The 22588-nt window shown below is 41.1% G+C and overlaps 1 protein-coding gene across 1 annotated transcript in view; it reads right to left on the bottom strand.

The window, feature by feature from the left end:
- Rnf144b (ring finger protein 144B) overlaps positions 1-18888 on the bottom strand; it is a 156460-nt gene extending 137572 nt beyond the window's left edge. Inside the window, exon 1 of the mRNA XM_078020587.1 lies at positions 18865-18888. The gene's annotated coding sequence lies outside the window, so the exon portion shown is untranslated. The remainder of the gene's footprint in view (positions 1-18864) is intronic.
- Between the last annotated feature and the right edge of the window lie 3700 nt (positions 18889-22588).

The raw sequence follows: 22588 nt of genomic DNA, 5'->3' as shown, positions 1-22588 counted from the left end.
ATTCTAAGTAACAAAAATCATGTCCTTTTCGGTTATTTTTCAGGATGTGAAAGAGGTTACTGTTTCAGAGTAAATATATTTTAGAATGCATTGCATCCTGATGCTACAATTAGTTCTATTCTTGCTCTGAAAATGGAAAAGGGTCAGGGACCCTGCATAACTGACACTTAGTGGCAGCAGCTGATGCTGGCTGGCACCCCACACTCAGTCAGGAAATGTGGCTCGCTCTTGCCCTTGGAGCCCAACATAGATGAGTTCCTAGGACACTTATGCAAGAAAAATATTTTCCTTGCTTTTTGATTTGCTTTTACTTTGATGAGCTCAAACAATTTTTTTCCCCAAATAGCAGACCTATTATTGTCAACATTTCCCTGAGGCATGCTAGGTACAGTTACTTAAATGTGCTGTAAAACCTCCAAAGTGTGAATGAGAAAGGTTTACACTTATCTCAAACGCTAAGTACCATGAGAACAGCGTTCATTCTCTTTGTGAATAGTTGATGAGGTAAGAGAAAACTTATAGCTGTAGCAACGGAATGCTTAATGTAATTATTAGGATTTTCTTAACATTATTGTCTGTTGGACTTTGAGAAATGGCTACGATAGCAAAACACTACTTGTTTTTAGAAGGCTAAGAAAGAATATCTAGAATAGCAAGTGTTCCACTAAAAATAATCCTGTGAAATGCACATATCTCTCATCCCATCAAACTTGAGCATGTTCAGAACATTCTCTGTTACTGCATCCCACCCATTCACCTTCCTTAGGAATTAAGCCACCCAAGTAGCAACATGTGGATTCTGGGTTAGTTGGGCTGAGTGCTGTGAGCTTGCTGGCATAAAAGGAGTCAGTAACATTTCTCACCCCTATCCAGAGACCCCAGGAGTGTGGTTCACAAATAGACAGAAGACTTACAGTGCCTTACCTTGGCCTCGGGAGCTAGTGCATTCCTGAGTGTCAACTGAAATCTGGGGACACTGAATCACCTTCTCCAACACTGCTCCACACTATAGTAGCCAATGTTCAAGGTCAGGCAGGATGACTAGCCAAAGACGCTATGATTCTCAGCTCTAAGATCACCACTACCAGCTTTTTAAGGTATTGAATGGTACTTTTGTACACGGGTCTTGAAGTTCAGTAAGAAGCGTGACTAAATAATGTTTGTATTCATTCTAGGTTATTTTTATTTCTTGGGATAACTGCACTGAAACTCTTTATATATAAGATTCAGATGAGGCAGAAAATGAAAATATTTTAGGAATGCAAAATAGGTAACACCAGTCAAAATGTCACACCTCTACTTTCTTAAAAATTCATTTTACATAAAGAGCATTTTATTTGCCTTGAATTAAAACAAAGTGCTCAGTATACTTGAGTAGATTTATATTTTAAGGCAGTTTCTGATTCTATGAAAGTTTATTTTACAACCAAGGAGATCAAGGAGAATGGCAATCAGTATGAGTAACGTTCTCTATCAGTTAACAACTCCATCAGATAGAGGATTATGCTGACCATGTTAGTACAAAGAGTTAAGTGTGAAAAAAACAAAGAATTCAGCACAGTGTCCACTGGACAAAAAAGCAAACACTGGACTGGCTTTTACAGATCATTTAGCAGATTTACCAATCATTTTAGGATAGAAATGAAATTTTTATTTATTTGTTTGTTTGTTTGTTTGTTTTGGTTGCTGGGAACTGAACCCAAAGGCATCCTACACTGAGCCACATCCCCAGCACCCCCCTACCTTTTTTTTTTACTTTGAGATATAAATCTTGCTAAGTTGTTGAGGTTGGCCTCAAACTTGCAATGCTCTGCCTCAGCCTCCTAAATCATTGGGATTATAGGAGTTGGCCATCATACCTGGAAACATTAATATCATTTAGACATATACCTCTGGCTATTGGCTTTGAGACTCCAATAGCCAGTTTGTTTTTGGCTCTGAGAAAACAGAAATAAAATCAGCATACTATAGTGACACTGCCACATCAGTTTATAACAGCTCAATTCACAATAGCTAGACGATGGAACCAACCTAGGTGTCCCTCAATAGATGAATGGATAAAAGAAATTGTGGTATTATATACTCAATGGAATATTACTCAGCTTTAAAGAAGAGTAAAATTATGAAATTTGCCAGTAAATAGTTGGAGTTGGAAAATATCATGCTAAGCAAAATAAGCCAATCCCACAAAACCAAAGGCCGAATGTTTTCTCTAATATGCAGATATTAGTTCACAATAAGGTGGGGGGCACTACGGAAGAATAGCATTACCTTAGATTAGGTACAGGGAAGGGTGTGGGGATAGGTACTATCTTACCTATCCCCACATCCCGGAGGGGTGTGGGGATAGGTAAGATAGTAGAATGAAACAGGTAAGATAGTAGAATGAAACAGACATTATTACTGTATGTATATATGTGACTGCATGACCAATGTGATTATGCAACATGTGCACTCAGAAAAATGAGAAATTATATCCCATCTATGTATGATCTATCAAAGTGCGTAAATGCATTCTACTGTCATGTCTAACTAATTAAAATAAATAATAAAAAATTTTTTAAAAAGCCAAAGCAAAAACCCAGTGACACCACTTCCACCATTAGGGCTTTGTTCCTGAGCCTTCCTTCCAAAGTTGACTGCAAACAAAACATTCTAACAGATCTGAGAGCTGAACTGTGAATGCAGCCATGGTTGTACTTCCATCAAAAAGAGAAGCTAGTGCCGAGCTGCCAATGTTTTCTAAGGTCTTAGAACTCAGGGAGATGAAGTCGACAAATGTCATGAAAAAACAGGAAGATCTCGCCATTCACACCACTGTAAGAAACCATGGTTAGACTGAAAAAACAAGCCAAACACAATAGAGGCACAGTTCCACTACACCCCTGGGAAACACTTCTTGAATGTTAGAGAAGAAAAAAATTCATAAACATAGGGCAAATGCATCTAAATATCAGAAAAACCTCAAAGATATATTTTTAAGAATTACAAAAGAAATAGCACTAAAAGTACAACATATCATTTCTCTGGACAGTTCAAGTTTTGCATGATTTAATCATCAGCTATTCCTTGAGTTGCTGCACCAAGATATATTTAGGTCTAGTTCTTATACTTTAAAATTGTGTTTAAGATCCCTGACTCGGGGGTTCGGGTACAGCTTAGTTGTAGAGTGTGTACTTACCATGCCTGAAGCCCAGGGTTCAACGCCTAGGACCAGAAATAAGAAAAAAGAAAGAATTCCCTCCTTCAAAACAACTAGAAGCACATTGCTCTGATTTCCTGGAATTATAGATTAACAGAGCTAGAAAGATATACAGGATGATCTGTTTCAACACCTATTTATAGACAAGTGAGTGTCCTAAGACCCAACCAGGTTGAAGGTCATGCAGTGACAAGAAGAAAACCAAGACCCAGATTCCTTGACTCTTCAATTTATTTACTGAATTGTAACTATAACTTAAAATAACAATAGTTCAAATCTTTTGAGATTGGTCATAACAGTCATTCCTTGCATAGTTTTTTTTTTAAAAAAAAAACACAGGTGATCATTTTTAAAGAGTGAAGAATCAAGATAATAATACAGAAATGTAACACCAAAATGAGAAAAAAAAATTACTCTTCAGCTCTAAAATGCCAAATGTGTTGCCTAGACTCTTCATTACCCTTTAAGACTATAGCTTAAATTAGAAGCATTTTCATTCTTTCAAGAAAACACTCTTTGGCAGGTTTGTAATCAGGGGTTACAAACAATCCCCAGAGAGTCTCACAGCGTGAATTAAGAATTCCTGCTCAAGCATGTTAATAAGCCTGACCCAGCCATTCCACAGTGCACACAGATATCAAACATCACATCAAGCTGGATGCGGTGGGTGTGCCTGTCGTCCCAGCAGCTCAGGAGGCTGCAGCAGGAAGATCTCTGGAGCTCAGGACTTCAGAGCCAGCCTGGGCAATGTAATGAGATGGAAGGAGGGAGGGAGGGAGGGAGGGAGGGAGGAAGGAAGGAAGGAAGGAAGGAAGGAAGGAAGGAAGGAAGGAAGGAAGGAAGGAAGGAAGCCAGTCAACTGAACTGGGGTTAAAATTAACTGCCTTCTTTTTTCTTACACAGATGATGGACTTCTCTGTGGGATTTCCTCCTACCATTCAACACAAGAGAAGGGCACGCTTGCTTTCCAATTGTCTGCAGAGGCTTCTTTACCATCTGAGAAAGTACTTTATATTTGTGTGCACCTCAAGATTTGTCAAAAAGAGAAACATCACATTGTACATAAGTAAATCCATAAGTAGATCCAATTTTTGCAAATTAAAAATCTAAAAGACTCTTACTCAGAAGTGGCACCATTCTCCTTGCAAAAATTGTTGGTCACACTAGTCATAGGGGGTCAGGAAATGTGCTGTCAGAAAGCCAGGAATACTTGAAAACCAGCAGACATGACTACTGCACCATGTATGTCTGAAATACGAAAAATTGAATACCAACGGTCTCTGGACACACAGCAGTTAATTAAGTACCCACTTTCTTTAATCCTATAGCATGAGAAACTTTGCTGGACTAAGAACCCAACGTCCAGCAAAGGCTTTGTTTAGCCACCATCTAACTGGTGGCCCCAGGGAGTCCTGTACAGTTTCCTCATTTGCAAAGTCATGGATGAGTCTAGATAGCTTCTGAGGTCCTGTCTAGTCTTTTATTTTTTTTTTAATTACTTTTTTTGCAGAGGGGTGCAGTGGGAGGAGTACCAGGGATTAAACAGGGACACTCGACCACTGAGCCCTAGTTTGTTTTTTACTTAGAGACAGGGTTTCACTGAGTTGCTTAGCACCTTGCTTTTGTTGAGGCTGGCTTTGAACTCACAATCCTCCTGCCTCAAACTCCCTAGCCACTGGGATTACGGCATGTGCCACCACACCCAGCCTGTCTAGTTTTATAAGAGCTGTAACCCTAACTGACATAAATTTAAGAGTATATACAGAAAAAAATTTCACTAGTTGCATTATCAATACTAAAATAAAAATATTTTCTCTTAAAAATGAAATATTCAGCCTGGCACAGTGACACAGACCTGTGGTTCCAGTGATTAGGGAGGTGAGACAGGAGGATCTCAAGTTCAAGGCCAGCCCTCAGCAACTTATGGAGGCCCTAAGCAACTTAATGAGACCTTGTATCTAAATCAAAAATAAGGGGCTGGGGATGTGGCTCAAGCCGTAGCGCGCTGGCTTAGCATGCATGCGGCCCGGGTTCGATCCTCGGCACCACATACAAACGAAGATGTTGTGTCCACCAAGAACTAAGAAAAAATAAATAAATGTTAAAATTCTCTCTCTCTCTCTCTCTGTCCCCCCCCATCTCTCACTGTCTCTTTAAATAAATAAATAAATAAATAAATAAATAAATAAATAAAAAGAGTTGAGGTTGCGGCTCAGTGGTAAAGCATTCTGGGTTCAACCCCCAGTTAAAAAAAAAAAAAGGCGACGTTCAAATATGAAAAAATGTAGTTTCAAAAAACCCTACCCACCAAAATGATAACGATGATCTATTGATTGCAGGGGTTTTGCTTTTGTGTTCCTTTATTTTTTTGTTGCTGCTGCTGTTTAAGAGTCAAAGAAGCAGAGCATCTCTACTAGTTCAAGGAAGCACAGCATGGTGCCTGTGTAGAGCTTACTCCAGAGACTCAGTCAACATCTAGAAGTAGTTTCCCCAGTCAAGGCAAAAGTCCTAGGTTCACTCTGGACATGACTCTGTATTACTATGTTTAGGTGCATAACCTTTTGGTTATTTTTTTCTCTCTCTGCTTTTCTTTGACCCCTTTCTTCCAGGACCTAGAGAATACTACATTCTACCAGACAGTAATGCAGCCTTGTACCTTTTCCTTACAAAAATCAGTGCATAACACCCACCTCACCTGAACAGAGGTCATTCTGTTCAATCAGCTGAGACATGGGCGCACTCATATTTACTCCTAATCACTCAGACGTTTTTTTGTTTTTGTTTTTTGGTATTAGGAATTGAACCCAGGGGGGCTTAACCACTGAGCCACATCCTCAACCATTTTTTATATTTTATTTAAGGACAGGGTCCCACCAAGGGCTCTAGGGCCTTGCTAAATTGCTGAAGCTGCCTTTGAACTCATGATCCTCCTGCCTCAGCCTCCTGGGCAGCTGGGATTACAGACATGACCTACCACCCTGGGAATTCAGATTGGTTTTTTTTAATATTTTATTTTTCAGTTGTAGTCGGTCACAATGCCTTTATTTTTATTTATTTATTTTATGTAGTGCTGAGGATCAAACCCAGGGCCTCGCATGGGCTCAGTGAGCACTCTACCACTCAGCAACAACCCAGCCCCAGACTAATCTTTATAGGAAAAAATGGTTTTGTTTTTATGTAATATGGAAATAGAATGGTATATATTCCTCTAATCTTTATAGGAAAAAATGGTTTTGTTTTTATGTAATATGGAAATAGAATGGTATATATTCCTCTTTGAGAAAGGAACACGTGAAATTAGAAATATGGCTCTCTTTAAATGAAGTCTCCCTTTACCTCCTAATAAAAGGAAGATTATGAAGCAAGTCACCTAAACCTAAAATACTTTATTCAGATCCCATATTACTAAATATCTTAACCTGTGCTGTGAATAAAGCTGAATTGGGGACCTAGTGAGTAGGGGGAAAAAAAGAGTGTTGGTTAGTTACTACTCAACTAGGGTAGATAGTCGGAACTAAGTTTAAAATCAACTACTTTCCTTCCTCTTACACAAATGACAGACTTCTCTGTGAAAGAACACTCTTGCTTTGCAGGTGCCCACAGAAGCCTGCTTTACCCATCTGAAAAAGTCAACTTTATATTAATTAACAAATATATGAAACAATGTTCAGCATCTCTAGCAATTAGAGAAATGCACAACAAAACCACATTGAGATTCCATCTCACTCCAGTCAGAATGGCAATCATCAAGAATACAAGCAAGAATAAATGTGGACAAGGATGTGGGGAAACGGTACACTCATACACTGCTGGTAGGACTGCAAATTGGTGCAACCACTCTGGAAAGCAGTATGGAGAGTCTTTAGAAAACTTGGAATGGAACCACCATTTGACCCAGTCATTCCACTCCTAGGTTTATACCCAAAGGACTTAAAATCAGCATATTACAGTGACACAGCCACATCAATATTTATAGCAGCTCAATTCACATAGCTAAACTATGGAACCAACCTAGGTGCCCTTCAATAGATGAATAAAGAAACTGTGATACGCACACACTCACACACACAGGAATATTACTCAGCCTTAAAGAAGAATGAAATTAAAGCATTTGCCAATGAATGGATGGAACTAGAGAATATTATGCCATGCGAAATAAACCAATCCCAAAGAACCAAAAGCCAAATGTTTTCTTTGATATGCAGATGCTACTTCACAATGTGGGGGTGTGGGGGATGAAAAATAGTGGTATTCTGGACTAAACAGAGGGAGTGAAAGCTGGGAGAGGGTGTGAGGGCAGGAATGATAGTAGAATGAATCAGACATTATTACCCTATGTGCATATATGATTATATGACCTGTGTAACTTATATCATATACAACCAGACGAGGGAGAATCATTCTTTGTTTATGTATGTTGTGTCAAAATGCATTCTATGCCATGTATAACTAATTAGAACAAATATAAATAAATAAATACAAAAGAAGAAGAAGAAGACGATGAGGAAGAGGAGGAGGAGGAGGAGGAGGAGGAGTCATTAAATATGTCCAGAGCAGGGCTGGGGTTGTGGTTCAGTGGTAGAGCACTTACCTAGAACGTGTGAGACCCTGGGTTCGGTCCTCAGCATTACATGAAAGTAAATAAAAATAGAGATACTGTGTCCAACTACAACTAAAAAATAAATATTTTTAAAAAAATGTCCGGGGCAGGAAATGACACCAGGTCATGAATTATATATGCTGTTCATTTTTTTTCGACATTTTTTTTTTTTACATAAAACAAACTTGGTGGGTCTTTAAAAATCGTTTTCCTGGCTAGGGCTGAGTCTTAGTCCTATGGACACCGTACAAACTTCAGTGTGGTGTTCAGCTTTAGGCCCAGCAGCTCTGTCACTGCCTCCTGGCTGCAAATGTTTACAACGGCCTGGATCATTATAATCAAAGAGCTTCTCACAATTTCTGAACCCAAAACACAATGTAGAGTATTGTTCATTCATCAACATTAAAGAAAAACAGAGATTTGTTTTGAAAATAAAGGTCTACCTAAAGCCCCAAGTCATTAAGTCAAAAACTAAATTACAACTTGATGGTGGTGAAATATGAGCTCAGAAAGAACTGGGGAAATGGAATCATTAAGACTTCAATTTGCTAACTACCTATGTTAACCAAGGCAATCTTAAATTAGAAGCACTTTTCTTTCTTCCAAGAAAACTCTCTCATCTATACAATTAAAGGGTTAGATTAAAGAAATGATTCCTAACCAGAAGAGTACATCAGATTACCCAGGGAATTTTGCCAAACACATACCCGTCCGCATCCCAGACCTACTAAATTAGAAGGTTTCATGAGTATTTTGAAAATGTTCCACAAAAGGATTTGACACACACCTTTAGTTTGTAACTTCTAAATCTCTCAAGTCCTTTCCAGCTAGTGTTCTACATTAATAAATGGAGCCAATGAGCAGAGATTTATGCCTTTAAATCAATAAGACTCTGCAAGCAATAGTGATTTACTGATTCGCCAGTGGCACTGTGGTGAAAGAAGCAGCACACGTGGTCTCCATCTGTACAGCTCCTGATCAGGTTTTCAGGTTAGATTTGTATCTCACAGAGAGTCTTGTAGAGAAGGGAGTGGGCTCTGGCCGGAGCGTCCACCCCGTCCTCCCAGTGCTGTTTGGGAATTTACATTTCTGGTGTGTCTGAGTTGACTCTTACCACACCCCAACGATGAGGATCACCTGGCTCCCCTGGTGTCCTTTGCCTAAAGCTGAGCTCCCCCGTCCAGTGACAGACCCAGGTCTGCTCGAGTTCCACCATGTCTTTCCTTCAAATTCTGGTTTGACAAATTCTGACTCCAGCATGCATCAAGTAATGAAAACCTATGTATTAATTTAGTTTACTGGCCTGTTACTCTTTTCTATTTGACTTGTTTCAAAAAAGTTTTACTTTATGTACATACTTGGTAACTTTAATAAATATATATTATAAATTCATGAGCAATATACCGAGACTAATAAGTGAAATAAATAATAAATGAAGCCAGGTATAGTGGTAAGCAATCCCTATACATGGAAGGCCGAGGCAGAAGGATAGCAAATTTGAGGTCAGCCTTAGCTGAGGCCTTAACCAACTTAACAAGACCATGTCTCAAAGAATAAAAAATGAAAAGGGATGAAGATGCAGTTCAGTGGTAAAGCACCCCTGGGTTCAATCCCCAGTACCAAAAAATAAAAAATAAATTTAAAGTAATAATAAAAATAAATTAATAAATGAAACAAATAATAAATTATCCAGTAAGTTTGTCACTTTGTATTTTCCAGGCAATTAAGTTAAATAATAATAATTAAATAGCAAATTAAAACTATTTTAATTTGCTCCTGGCTATTCAATAAGCCAGGAATAATATTTAGGAATAAGGGCTAGGTGAGGTGGTGCACATCCATAGTCCCTGTAGCTTGGGAGGCTGAGGCAGGAGGATCATAACTTCAAAGGCAACCTGAGCAACTTAGCAAGAGCCTAAGCAACTTGAGGAGACCCTGTCTCTAAATAAAATGTTAAAAAGGGATGGAGATGTGGCTCAGTGGTTAAGCCTGCCTGAGTTCAATCCCCTGTACCTAAATAAACAAATAAGAATAAGATATAAAACCTGGGAAATAAATCTAGCATAAAGTATATACTATCTTTTAACTGCAAAATTGCAGAAGGATATTAAAAAGATGGTGAAATATATACCAGATTCATAGATACAAAATTCAATATTTTACATATGTAAATTCCCTCCAAATTAACCTATAATTCCAATGCATTCCAATAATAATTAAAATAGGATTGGCGGGGGGAGGTCAATGAATTTAAGGACTTCTAGTCAGTAAGGCATGCTGAGCTGGGAACATTCCTACTCCACTCGATACCCTTTTCTGCTATTATATATAAAGCTCTGAACAAAATATCTCTAAATATTTTTAAATGCATAGCTGTGCAAAAAGCCAGAAAGGAAAATCCCCCCACACACACAAAACAAAAAAGAAACCCCAAACCTGTAATGTTGATTTGGAATTGGAGACAGCAGAAATAGGAAGATGAGGGGTCCCCTCTGGGTCTAGGGCCTGCCTGACACGTGCAGGTGGCAGCAAGCACCTCATGTCAAGTCAGGAGGGAGGAGCACTGAACAACTCCTGCCTCTCCAAAGAGAAAGTGAGCAGAAGCATGCCCCTCGCCCTGGGCTACAAAAGGAAAAAGAATCACTCAGGAGAAATGGCAGACTTAAGCTCAAGGAACCCCGAAGGCGTGCAAGTGAACACCAACTACACCGGATTGGAAACCAGAGCCAAACTAAGCATGAGGCCTTGATGAACAAGATGGGCAACTGCCAAAGAGGAACACCTCTACAAACTGGGCCGCGCGGAGTTCCCATGTTGATGAACTAGCCCAGATAGCAAGGCCCGCGGGCCAATGACCCGCGCCGAGAAAGATTTACAAGCAGATGAAACAAATGAGAAATGACTCCACAGAGACCCCTGTGCTTTAGCTCTAGTGTTTTTTAAATGTTTGACAAGATAAGGGATGGAATAGAATCTATAGGAATAAGCCATTATGAAATAAAAGAACAAGGAGATTTCAAAAACAACCAAATAAAAGAGACCTAGAATTGAAAATATCACTAATGAAAAAGAAATAGCCATCATGATAGACGGCACTGTTGTTCAAACGTCTCTCTCTCCCCTTCTCTTGGGAGGGACGTAGTTCTCCATCTCACCGATGCTGGCTTGGCTACTGTCTTGGGTTAGCCATCATAAGCAGAGGCCACAGGAAGTTTTGCCAGCCTGGGTGCACCACAAGAACCTCCCATCCTAACAGGGGCCCTGTCCTGAGAAGGTGCACAGGATCAACTGGACTTGATCCACATTTGGAGCAGATACACTGCACTCAACCTGCAGCCACTGATAGTGCAATCTGGAGTGAGAAATAAGTTTTGTTATAAGCCACTGGTGTTTCAAGGTTATTTAGAACATTTTTTATCAAAGCAGAAGCTGATCGATATTGTCAGCTGAAGAGAGAATTCACAAAATTAATGATAAACCTAAAGAAACCCAGGGCACAATGCAGAGGAATAAAATTTATGGAAAATACAAGAAGTTAAGAGTCACAAGGACAGAATGAGAATTTCCAGGATGTGCTAATGATAACTCTGAGAATATGGGCTGGAGAAAAAGGGGATGAATTAGTTTCTATATCATGAAACAACTCACCACAAATTTAGTGGCTGCCCTAAAGTCCTAGTCTCTGGGCTCTCCCACGACATCTTGCTTCCTCCAAATCAGCAGGAGAATCTCTTTCCAATTGGCTTTAACAGAGCTGATGAAACAACACCAGAATAGCCATTCCACCATCGTCACCAGTGTCACCCTCACTCCAGGGGACCCACTGTTACAGCACACCAGCAGGTGAGACTGTTTGGGAGACCACAGAATTGGGCTACAGGGAAACAGCAATAGTAAATGACAATTCCAAGGTCACAGCCTTACTGGTAGTCCGCTTCTAGCACTCTTGCTTATACCTACACCATGGAACTGCACACCACATTTAAAAGAGCAATTCAGCAACACAGCATCACCCTGGGGATCCTGAGGCACAGCAAGGACCGCAGAGGACTGGGCCAGTCTCCATGCCAACTCATCCATTCTTTCAGGCCAATCCCATGTCCTACCTCTGGGTTCAAAATTCTACTTTCATGGAATAAGTTGTTTTTGTTCTCTGTCATTGTAAATGTTTCATGTGTGACTCACATGTACTTTTCAAGTAGTCTTTTCAAATTTTAGGAACACAGTAATAAAAATGTTATTTGTTTTATTTTTGCCTATGATCACACACACACACACACACACACACACACACACACACACCCCACACATTGTATATATATATATATTTTGAAGAAATGTTAATTGGATTGTCCCCTTGTCACTCTTTTACCATTAAAAGACTTTGATTGAATAACATTACAGATTCTTGGAAGATAATCTGGAAGCTAAAAGTTTGAAGCCCTTTTAAAATTCCCAAATGCTGAAAAGATAAATCCATCAGCAGTCTTGTTTGTTCTAGAGTTTATTGGCTTATGGTCATCATCTTTATTTTTTTACAGGAACACTTCTTTTTAATTGATCAGTGACAGAATATAAATGTGAACAATTAATCTTAGCCATTTATTGCTTTTGTGCTTCTCTGAAAGCAGAAAGAGTAAAATGTCTTGTGTGCTTATTACACACAGGCAATATCTCAGATCATTTCCCCAGCTGTGGAACAGATTGTAAACCTCATTTTAAAATTACCTAATGTGTATTTAAATTGATTAATTAATATGCTCCTAGCATCATTTTATGAAACACAAATAGCTACTGTGACATTTCGGTGAAATAAATTTGATTCTTACAATAATCACCTCTGTACTTCCCTTCTCTCCTTTCCTCAGTTACATATCATTGAAAACCATAGATGATTTGATATCCATGACCATAATAATGAACAAGCAGGACTCGTGCGTGGGGCATCATCAAAAAATTACTTCATCTGCTTTCTCCTTTGCTCTTGGTGATGATCACTTCTATGTGTCGACTTGCCTGGACTAAAGACCCAGACTGCCGTAAAACATTGTCTCTGGGCATGTCTATGAGGGTGTCTCTAGAAGGTCCACCCTCACCAAAGCAAAGGGGCATCATCTAATCCGTTAGAAGGCTCTAGAGAAGAAAAAAGCAGTAGAAGGGCGAATTCTTCTTCTTAAGCTAAGACACCCACCCTCTCCTGCCCTCAGATATTGGAGTTGTTGGGTCTTCAAACCTGAACAAAATTAAAACCACTGGCTTTTCTGGTTCTCTGACTTGTAGTCAGATCAGGGGACTTTTCAGCATCCATGATAAATCCCCTCATGTAGAGCAAGATATATTGTATTTGTTCTGTTTCTCTGAAGAACCCTATTGCACTCTTTAAGTTTATTATGTGGGGCTGGATATTTCCTTGTCTTTGATTTAAATTCAGGACACTTGTCATGACCTTTCTAGTCGCCAAAGACTCTCAAGGCACTCACAGTCTAAATATCAATCCCAGTTCTGTTATCAGTGTGTCCAACCTAACGCAGCCCTCAAACTATTCCCATTTCATGTGCAGTTAAACTTCTTCCTCTTTCAGCTGTGGCCTGTTGAACACTGGCCACTTGTACAGGAAAGATGGACATGGAAAGAACTGCTCTCTCCATATTGTTAATTTAGGTGACCCCAATTTCTGATACCAGCCCCCCCATTCTGGGATAAGGTGAGGGAGGAAGAGGCAATGGGAAAATTCTCCCTTGACCAAGACAGACATGACGATCTAAGGAAGGCTGGCATGGTGGGCACTTAAAGCTGACTTTTTCTCTTGACTTTGGAATGTGGCCTCTATTGTCTTCAGCCACAGCTAACAGGGAAACTGAAAAGGTTCCATTCTAACATCCTATTACATGTATATTCATATTTCTATTAATTGGTTCATCTTCATTTTTTCAGTAAATATTTATATCCATCCATACGTATGTATGTGCGTAGGTATATGTATGTACATATGTAAGTGTGTGTATATGTGTGTATATATATATATATATATATATATATATATATATATATATATACCACACACAGATTCTCTTGACTTGCAAACTCCTGGAAGCAACTTCCAACAGTTATACAGGCTGAGCATCCCTAACCCAAAAAGCTTCAAAATGAGAAGCTTTTGAGTACTGGTAGGACACCACAAGTGGAGAATTCTATACCTGACCTCATGGGTTGTAGTCAAACACCAGTGCACTAAACTGTTACATAAAATTACTTTTACATTATGTGTGTATAAGGTGTACACGAAACATAAGCAACTCTTATGTTTAGACTTGGATCCCATCTCCAAGTTACCACATTACGCATATCAAAATATTTTAGAGTCAAAATTTGAAACAGTTCTGGCCTTAAGCAATTCGGTTAAGCAACACTGAACCTGCAACTACAGAAAATAAGTCTAAGTGCCAACTCTGAGGAAGAGTAATGTCAGTGGGTTAGGGATATGGTCCCATGCCCACGGATGCTGCTTTCATTCAAGTTCTCACTCATTTTGACCCAGGATTTTCTAAGATAGGGAACTGGACTGTGCTCACAAACTAATGATAGAGAAGGCATGGAAAATATTTGAGAGAAAAGACAATTGATGAAGCCAGAACCTTAAGAAAAGAAGGAGATGGAACTTGGAACCCAGGGGAAAAGACGATTCTTAAGAAAAACTTTACAATCTGAGATACTATCTTTTTCATAAACTTAATTTATTCAACTTTTCAATATTAATATTGTCTTTTCTAAGATGATATTAGTTGATTGCTTTTAATACCCTTAAATGAAAAAAAAAATTGAAACCAGCTCTCTGTAGGTCTCCATCTTGTTTTTGAAACTTTGAATCCCTGCCCACCCAAATCTGAATACCCTGATTTGAGTATCTCTTAGCTGCTGACCTCTCTCTCCTTTCTCCACCTTTCCCTTCACTCCTGAAGAATAAACACTTTTTAAAATTTTTTATTGGCTGCTCATGCTCTGCCGCAGTCTGGCTGGGCACAAATCCCCGAGCCGCCACAAAGCGCTTGTATGTTCAAACAGGAAACTTTATTGCCCGAACTCCACCAGCACTCCATGCACACTCCCCGGGAACTCCCTCCCGGGCCCTCAACAATGCTCTCCAATCCTACACTCATTAATCATCCCACTGGTCTTGTTTTTACCTGTGTCTCTACTGAAATTGCCTTTGGCTAAGGTCACACTGAATCACAGATCTACACAGAGATGGTGATAATGGCTGTCTCTTAGGCCGATGAAGACATTTTCTTAATGTATGTAAAGTATCTCAGTACATGGTAGCAAACTGTGGTAGAAGCAAGAATACTTCTCTATATCATGTATGATGTCTAGAGGTTGAATTCAATCTGCCTTGTGCCTATATAGGAGCATAAAGTTTTCATAATGGTAAAGAAAATATTCCTAGGAAAAAATGTTCTTAGGAGTATTTTTATGTTCTTAGGAAGATAGATCTTCTTAGGAAGACAGAAGATCTTGAAAGACAGAAGCATCAAGAAGTTGGACTTGGGCTGGGGATGTGGCTTAAGCGGTAGCGCGCTCGCCTGGCATGCATGCAGCCCGGGTTCGATCCTCAGTACCACATACAAATAAAGATGTTGTGTCCGCCGATAACTAAAAAAATAAAAATATATATATAAAAAAAGAAGTTGGACTTATAAAAGGGGAAGGTACAGTTTTAAGAGCAAAAATTTCCAATGATTATTCTTATTATTTCAGCCTAAAATTTGGGGCAGGTCTGAAAGCTAACCATTCCTGAATGTTGCTGATTCAGTAAGCCGTGCTCTCCACATACCGGTACCCACACTCCTTCCTTCTTTTTACACTCATATGTCTTAGTGCACCCCTATTCTTCTGTCAGCCAATTGAAGTGGTCTGCATCCAGTATAATGAAAAATTCAGAATGTTAAGAGTTCACCACCTTTGTAAATGACCTTCATTGCCTGTAATGCTACATTTCGAGTTTCGGTGGAAATCTAACTGAAATTTGCAACATACTTTGCTGCCATCACCACATTATTGAACTCATATATAAATTCATTTCAAGTGAACAAAATACTCATTACTACAAGAACTGGAAAGATATAAAATTTAATGTCCATTCTCAGAGTTTGGATTATGGCGATGAGCATTTCAATATTCATGTGTAGAAAGAAATGATTAAAATCTAGATGACTTGTAAAATGCCTTCCAATTTTAATGCTCAATGACAATTTTATTTCTGCACCATTGAATCACTGGGAAATTAACACAGCACAATAAAATAAGACAATTCATGATGCAGGCTACAGGGAGTCTTCTCTCTTTGTGGCCAAAGATATTTCTTTGACTACTAAGCTAAAAATGTAACTGCATTCTGCAGCCTATGCATACATGTCCTAATTGATGGGAGGGGAAAAATTCAGTCCAAAGTGCCAGCAATTCCTCTGTGAGCTAGTATGGCAGGGAGAGTGTGGTGGGGTCAGTGAAGCATCAAGTTACAGACTAAATTAAAGGTCTGCACAAGAGTGGCAGGGTCTAATCATCTGCCCTCTGAGGCTGCCAGAACTGGATCCACCACCCTTACTCACAAAGGAGTATTCCACATAGGCTAAGCATTCAGCAGACCAAGGGCTTCAGACAGCTTAAAAAACAAAAACAAAAAAAAAAAAACTTCTTTTTCCAAATAGATGTTTGTGGAATCGTTTCCTTGAAGCTCTTAGTTCTGTCACATTAAAATTTCCATGAAAAAAGTAATCAAAACCTAATGCTTACAATGTTTCACCACAGAGAAAAATATTGTGGGTTTTTGTTCCTATTAAAAACATGTGTTACATGTATATAATTATGCTAAGCCCCAGATCCAGTGTACACACATATACACAAAAACCTTAGGAAAATAATAATAGTTTTGCCTAAACCAATAAAATTTATAACATAATATTGTGCTCTGTCCATAACTACTCTCATTAAACCAACATTTTGCAAAAGTCAGCAAGCAATGAGTATTTCTGCATGTTTTGTGGCAGAGGCTGCAAATATCAGATCTATAGGGATGAATTAAGGTCACTTTTAAAAATTCAAATGCAGTGTTTTCTAGCTTTGGTTGGGCTGAATCATGTACATCTGCACTATTTTTCCTGGGGGAAAGTTAATTTTAGAAAGGAGAAAAAGTTTGCCAGGAAAACAATCACATTGGCTCAATAACTAGACAGCGAGTCTTTTCTTAAAAGTTCAAAAGGCTTTATAGTCTCCAACTTGTCCTTAACATTCTTGAAAGCAAGGACTGAATATCATCCTATCATCATAAGGGACATTTCATTTCATAAAAAGAAATACATGATTTAATATTATAACTATTACACCTATCTCGAAGGATTTTAAAATATCATTCTTTCACCTCAGTTTACCAAAAGACAAACAGCAATACTTATTTCCCCTAGGAGTCACCTTCTGGTGGTTTGATAGGTACTTAAAATGGCTCAGGTACATACATGGACACAACAAAAAGCAGCAGATACATATATATGCAAAGCAAAAGATGGAGAAACATCAGCACTTGTGTAAATATAATGTAATTTGAAGACTCAAATTCAAGTTAGAAGAGTTTGTTGCAAATAACCATTCCTCCCCCTGGTGCCTAGAAATAATAAGTCCATTTGAGTCTTTTGCCTTAAAATAAGCAACAGGTACAAACCACCAATGGCCTATGTTCTGAAACTGACAAGAAGGCAAGGGAGTGGTGAATGATGACATGAAGACTTTTTTTTCCTTCTCTGTGTGTGTGGGGTGTGGGGTGGGGTGAGTACTGGGGATGGAACCTGTGCCTCATACACACATGCTCAAGCCTTTTCACTGAGCTACATCCTGATCTCTCTCTCTCTCTCTCTCTCTCTCTCTCTCTCTCTCTCTCTTAAACAGTGTTTCACTCCGTTGTCCAGGCTGGCCTCAGATTTGCCATCCTCCTGCCTCAGCCTCCGGAGTAGCTGAAATTACAGGCATGTGCCACCATACCCTGCCAGGCCTCAGCCAGGAGAGTGTAGCTCAGTGGCAGAGTGCTTGCCTAGCAGGCACCACCACTGAAGATTTTTAAATCAATATTTTAAAGTTACTTCTATTATGTATAATTATATGCATCAATAAAAATATCTTTGAAGTAAAAAGTAAAAGCTTACTCTATAAACAGGTCTCTTAGAAGTATGGCATTTCTCCCTACCCTGTATCTGAGTTTCAAATGACTATTAACCCTCCTTTCCCAAAATTGTCCTCTCTGAACGACTCATACTGCATCAAATTCCTCAACCAGAGGTTCTGGCTAGCCCGTTCCCATTCCTGCTCACACTAACATTTCCAGATGAGGCTTGGCCACACTGGGTTCTCCTTCTCTCCCCGATGCGGGCCTCACGGACTCTTTCAAGTGGATATGGGGTGAGGGGGGCGTTGTTGCCATCATTTGAGGTGCTTTTTAAATATGACACAGACGGGCACACACACCCCTCAGATTGGAATCAGGACCTCAGGGTGGGGTCAAGGGTCTCCCAGGCCAAGGAAGAGCTGTATGTAGACCGTGATGAAGTTCAAGCGCTGCTGCCATTCAGTAAACCTTGTGAACCTTGTGAACGTATCATAGTATTTTAGGGTGGGGGACCCCAATCCACTGTTAGGTGCAGATAAGGCGGTGCATTCACCTTATTCAAGAGTCCATATGCTTCCCAAAGTTAGGGCAGCGTCGGAAGTCGGGTGTGTTCTGGAGGAAGGGGGGAAATAGGCGCGTCGGTGTTGGCCCCGCACCTGGGCAAGGCGGAGGACCTCCCGCCTCCCGGAGCCCGGCTCGCCGCCCGGAGCCCGGAGCCCGGGGGCGCGCCGTTTCTGGAGCCACCCGGGAAGGGGAGAAAGCGACCGGTGCAGCGTGGAGCGGCGGCGGAGGTCCCGTGGGCGGCGAGAAACAACGCCGGGCGCCGAGGGGTCCCGGGAGCCGGCGAGGTGACCGCCCAGGGAGTCGGAATGTGCACCTGGCACGGCGCAGGGCGGCGCCCGCGCTCCTTACCTGCAGCCCGAGGTCCGCTCGCAGCGGGAAGGCGGAGGCGCCGGTCCGGCAGGGTGCGTGCGCCCGCCGCTCGCCGGCTGCTGGCTCTGGCCGCGGCTCCGGGCGGCGCTGGCGCTCGGTCTCCGGCTCGCGGCCCCTCCTGCGGGCCTCCCCCGCCGTCGGCCCACCGCCCGCTCGCTCCTCCCGCGGGCGCCGGCCGCTGCCCCTCTCCCGCCTCCGCTCCGCGGCGCGCACCTCCCCCAGAATCGCACGCACTTTAGGAAAGAGGCAGCGCAAGTGCCCCCTGAAATTCGGACGCTGGGCGACTTCAGAAAGCCCGTTTGAAACCTTTGATGTGTTCGCTGGAGTCCAAGGCAGCACTCACGTTCATCCCCCGCCCTCTCTCTCTCTCAATGCTAGGGATTCCTGTAAAGATCGCGTTGAGATTCTCCTACCAGTCATTTAAATGTTTCCAAAGTAAACGTTTGATTTTATTATTTTAAAGATCCCCCTATTTAAATTTGGCTCGCCAGGACCTTAGGTTGGCCCCGGGAGGGATTGTTCAACTGCTCAATTCAGGGCAGGTTTCCTTTGCAGCACTGCTGATGCTTGACTCCGGTCCCCACCGAGTCCAGCGAGGAGCCCTGGATTACACTTTGGTTTGGATTACTGAGCCTTCCCCGAAACTCCTCTCACTTAGGAGAGACCCACTTCTGAGGCTCAGTTCCAGGAAGGAGCAGGAGGATGTGTTCAAAGAAGAGGGGACCTAATGAACAGCGAACCAGCCACGGGCAGAGCTTACTGAATAATAGAGAAGAGTGGAAAGGATGGGAAGAGAGCCAGGAACATCACCTATTACTAACGTGACAAGCTGGGAGTGACATGAGCCCCACGGGGAACGTGGAAGGTGCGTTGTCAAATGGCAATCTACTTATTCATTCATTCACCTATCAATAGAATATATACTTATGGGAGAGATTAAAGCAGTATAACATTATTCAGTCATGTTATAACTTATAGGCTGATAGGAATTAACTTCTTAGTTTATAACAGAGCCTCCATGTAATCACCTTTCCTGAATTTATCAAATAACTTTCTAACCTCAGGGCTCTAAATGTGGGGTGGGGGCACTTCCTAATAACTGACAGATTTCTCTACTGAGCAAGAAGTGAATGTTGGAAGATAAACTCACTAAAGTTACTATAACTAGGTGTTGGGATATAAAAGATAACAGGTCGACATCCTCGCCCCCTGCCCTCCTGAAACTGAGCCAGGGGACAGACACACAAACTTAGGTGCCAAAAGCAGATGCTTTGGTGGAGGGTGCATGCACAGAAGGCACGATCCAGGAGAACTAATGGGTGAGTGTAATTTGGCCTGGAGTACAAGAGTGGGAGGAGAAAGAGTTTTGTAGTAGAGAGAAAAACATGAAGAGAATACCAAAGAATCTGGCAATTCAAAGAATTTAAGGAAATTCATTATGGCTGGAGGACCATCTGTGGGTGGGGTGGGGGAGGGGACCTGTGGGGGAGTGATTGGGAAGAAGAGTAGAGGTGCAAGGCTAGCCAGTTCAGTAGAGGCCATACCAGGTAGTGTTTTCTAGACCACATTTTAAAAACTGCACTTTATTCCACAGACAAGAGAGAAGCACTGAAATGTTACTGGCAAAGTAATACGAGAGATCAATTTTTATTTGAGAAAGACTACTGGCTACAGGCAGGGAATAAATGACAATAGGAGGCAGGATGAAAGTAAAGAGGACACACAGGGAGGAGGACTCTAAGAGAGACATTTGAATCAGTGAGTGTCAACATATATATCCTCACGCCTGTGTGGAATCTAAGTTCAGTCCTACGACAAGTGTCCAGAGACAAGCCTTCTTGGAAGGAAGGGGTGGCGCAGGGAGGCCCAGTAGTAATAAACAACTGAGAAACAAGAGGTAAACTGAAAGTAGAAATAGATAAAATGGCTTTTTAAACTCGACATTTTATTTATATAGTAACTATCTCATATAGCCCAAGGATAAAAAGAACACTGATTTGTAACAGAGTAGTAGAATAAAGAGAAATTTGACACATGGGAGCCTCGTTGGTATATACGATATGCAGTCATCCCTCAGTGTCCATGTGAGATTGGTTCCGGGACCCCACAAAGACACCAAAATCTGAGGTGCTCAATACCTTATGTAAAATGGCACAGCAGTTGCCTATAATCAGCACACCCCCTCCCCTACGCTTTACATCATCTCTGTGACTTGAAATACCGAATGCAATGGAAAAGCTATGTAAATAGTTGCTGTACCATATTATTTAGGGGATAATTACAAAACAAAAATACCATACATGCTCAGTACACATGCAGCTTTGACACGTCTGACCACCAGTCTGAAGACCTGAAAATCAGAAACACTGAAGCAGGAGAAGACCAGTACCCCAGTCACAAAGAGCCAATTCAGCCTTCCTCTGCCTTTTTACACTACTCAGGCCCTCAACCAATTGTACGATGCCACCCACATCCGAGAAGCCTCTATGATGGTTAATCTTGATTGTCAACTTGATCGGATTAAAAGACAATTAGAAAATTGGTAAAGCACATTTCTGGGTGTTTCTGTGAGGGTGTTTCCAGAGATGAGAAGCATGTGGAAGAGCAAACTGCCTGGAGAAACCCACCCTGAATGTGGGGGGCACTGTCCAATAGGCTGAGGGCCCAATGGATAAAAAGAAAACAAAAGGCAGAAGGAGGAGCCTGCTAGCGTGGGCTAGCTCCATTCTTCATGATGCCGCCGCAGCTACCTGTGGGCCTGAGCTTCAGCTCTCCAGCCCCTCAAGGTGGGCTCCCGCCGACTCTCCAGGGGCTTCCCGCCTTCAGCCTTGGACTGCACCACATCGCTGATCCATCTTGTTCTGAGGCTCCAGCTTCTTGGACTGTCCATCTACTGGTTTCTCTGTCTCTTCAGCCTGCAGATGACCCTTGTGGAACTCTACAACCTCTGACCATGTAAGCCAACCTAATAAATGTCTTCTAATTCTATATTATTACAGATATTACATTATATATGTGTGTATGTATACAGTATCATTGTGTGTGTGTGTATGAATATATATGAATGACTCTGATCCTCTAGAGAACCATGTCTAACACAGTCCCCCAACTCAAACACTAACCTCTTGATCTCTTTTAGAAACACCCTCCTCACAGACATAGAAATGTTGTTTCATAGCTGCCCAGGCATTCTGTGGCCTGTGGAGTTGATGTATAGAGTTAACCATCTCATTGCCTGACCTCAATGCTCTTTCATCTTCATTCTGCTCCCTTCCCTGTTCACACAGCAGAAAAATTTCCCAACAGTCCCTAACTTTATGTGTTGTAAATCCAACTACCAAATAGAATCAATATTTTTCTCTCTCAGATCCTAATTCCCAGAGAGGGGGCTAGCTGGCCTTACTGAGATAAGAATCATAATGTAAAAACATGACTACAAGGGGCTGGGGTTGTGGCTCAATGGTAGAGCACTTGTCTAGCATGTGTGAGGCACTGGGTTTGACTCTCAGCACCACATATAGAATAAAATACGTAAAATAAAGGTCCATCAACAACTAAACTAAAAAAAATTAAAAAAAATTAACATGCCTATAAGAATTCTTCATCTATCTGTATGGAGGGTGGATACTGGATTGGGAATGGGGACGGAAGAGTATTTCAGGAGGCCAAGGGGAAGGACAGCTCTTCAGAAAGTGCACTTCAG

The sequence above is a fragment of the Ictidomys tridecemlineatus genome, chromosome 8, assembly GCF_052094955.1.
Source record: "Ictidomys tridecemlineatus isolate mIctTri1 chromosome 8, mIctTri1.hap1, whole genome shotgun sequence".
Taxonomy (NCBI): Eukaryota; Metazoa; Chordata; class Mammalia; order Rodentia; family Sciuridae; genus Ictidomys; species Ictidomys tridecemlineatus.
This window is presented reverse-complemented; position numbering and strand designations above follow the sequence as displayed.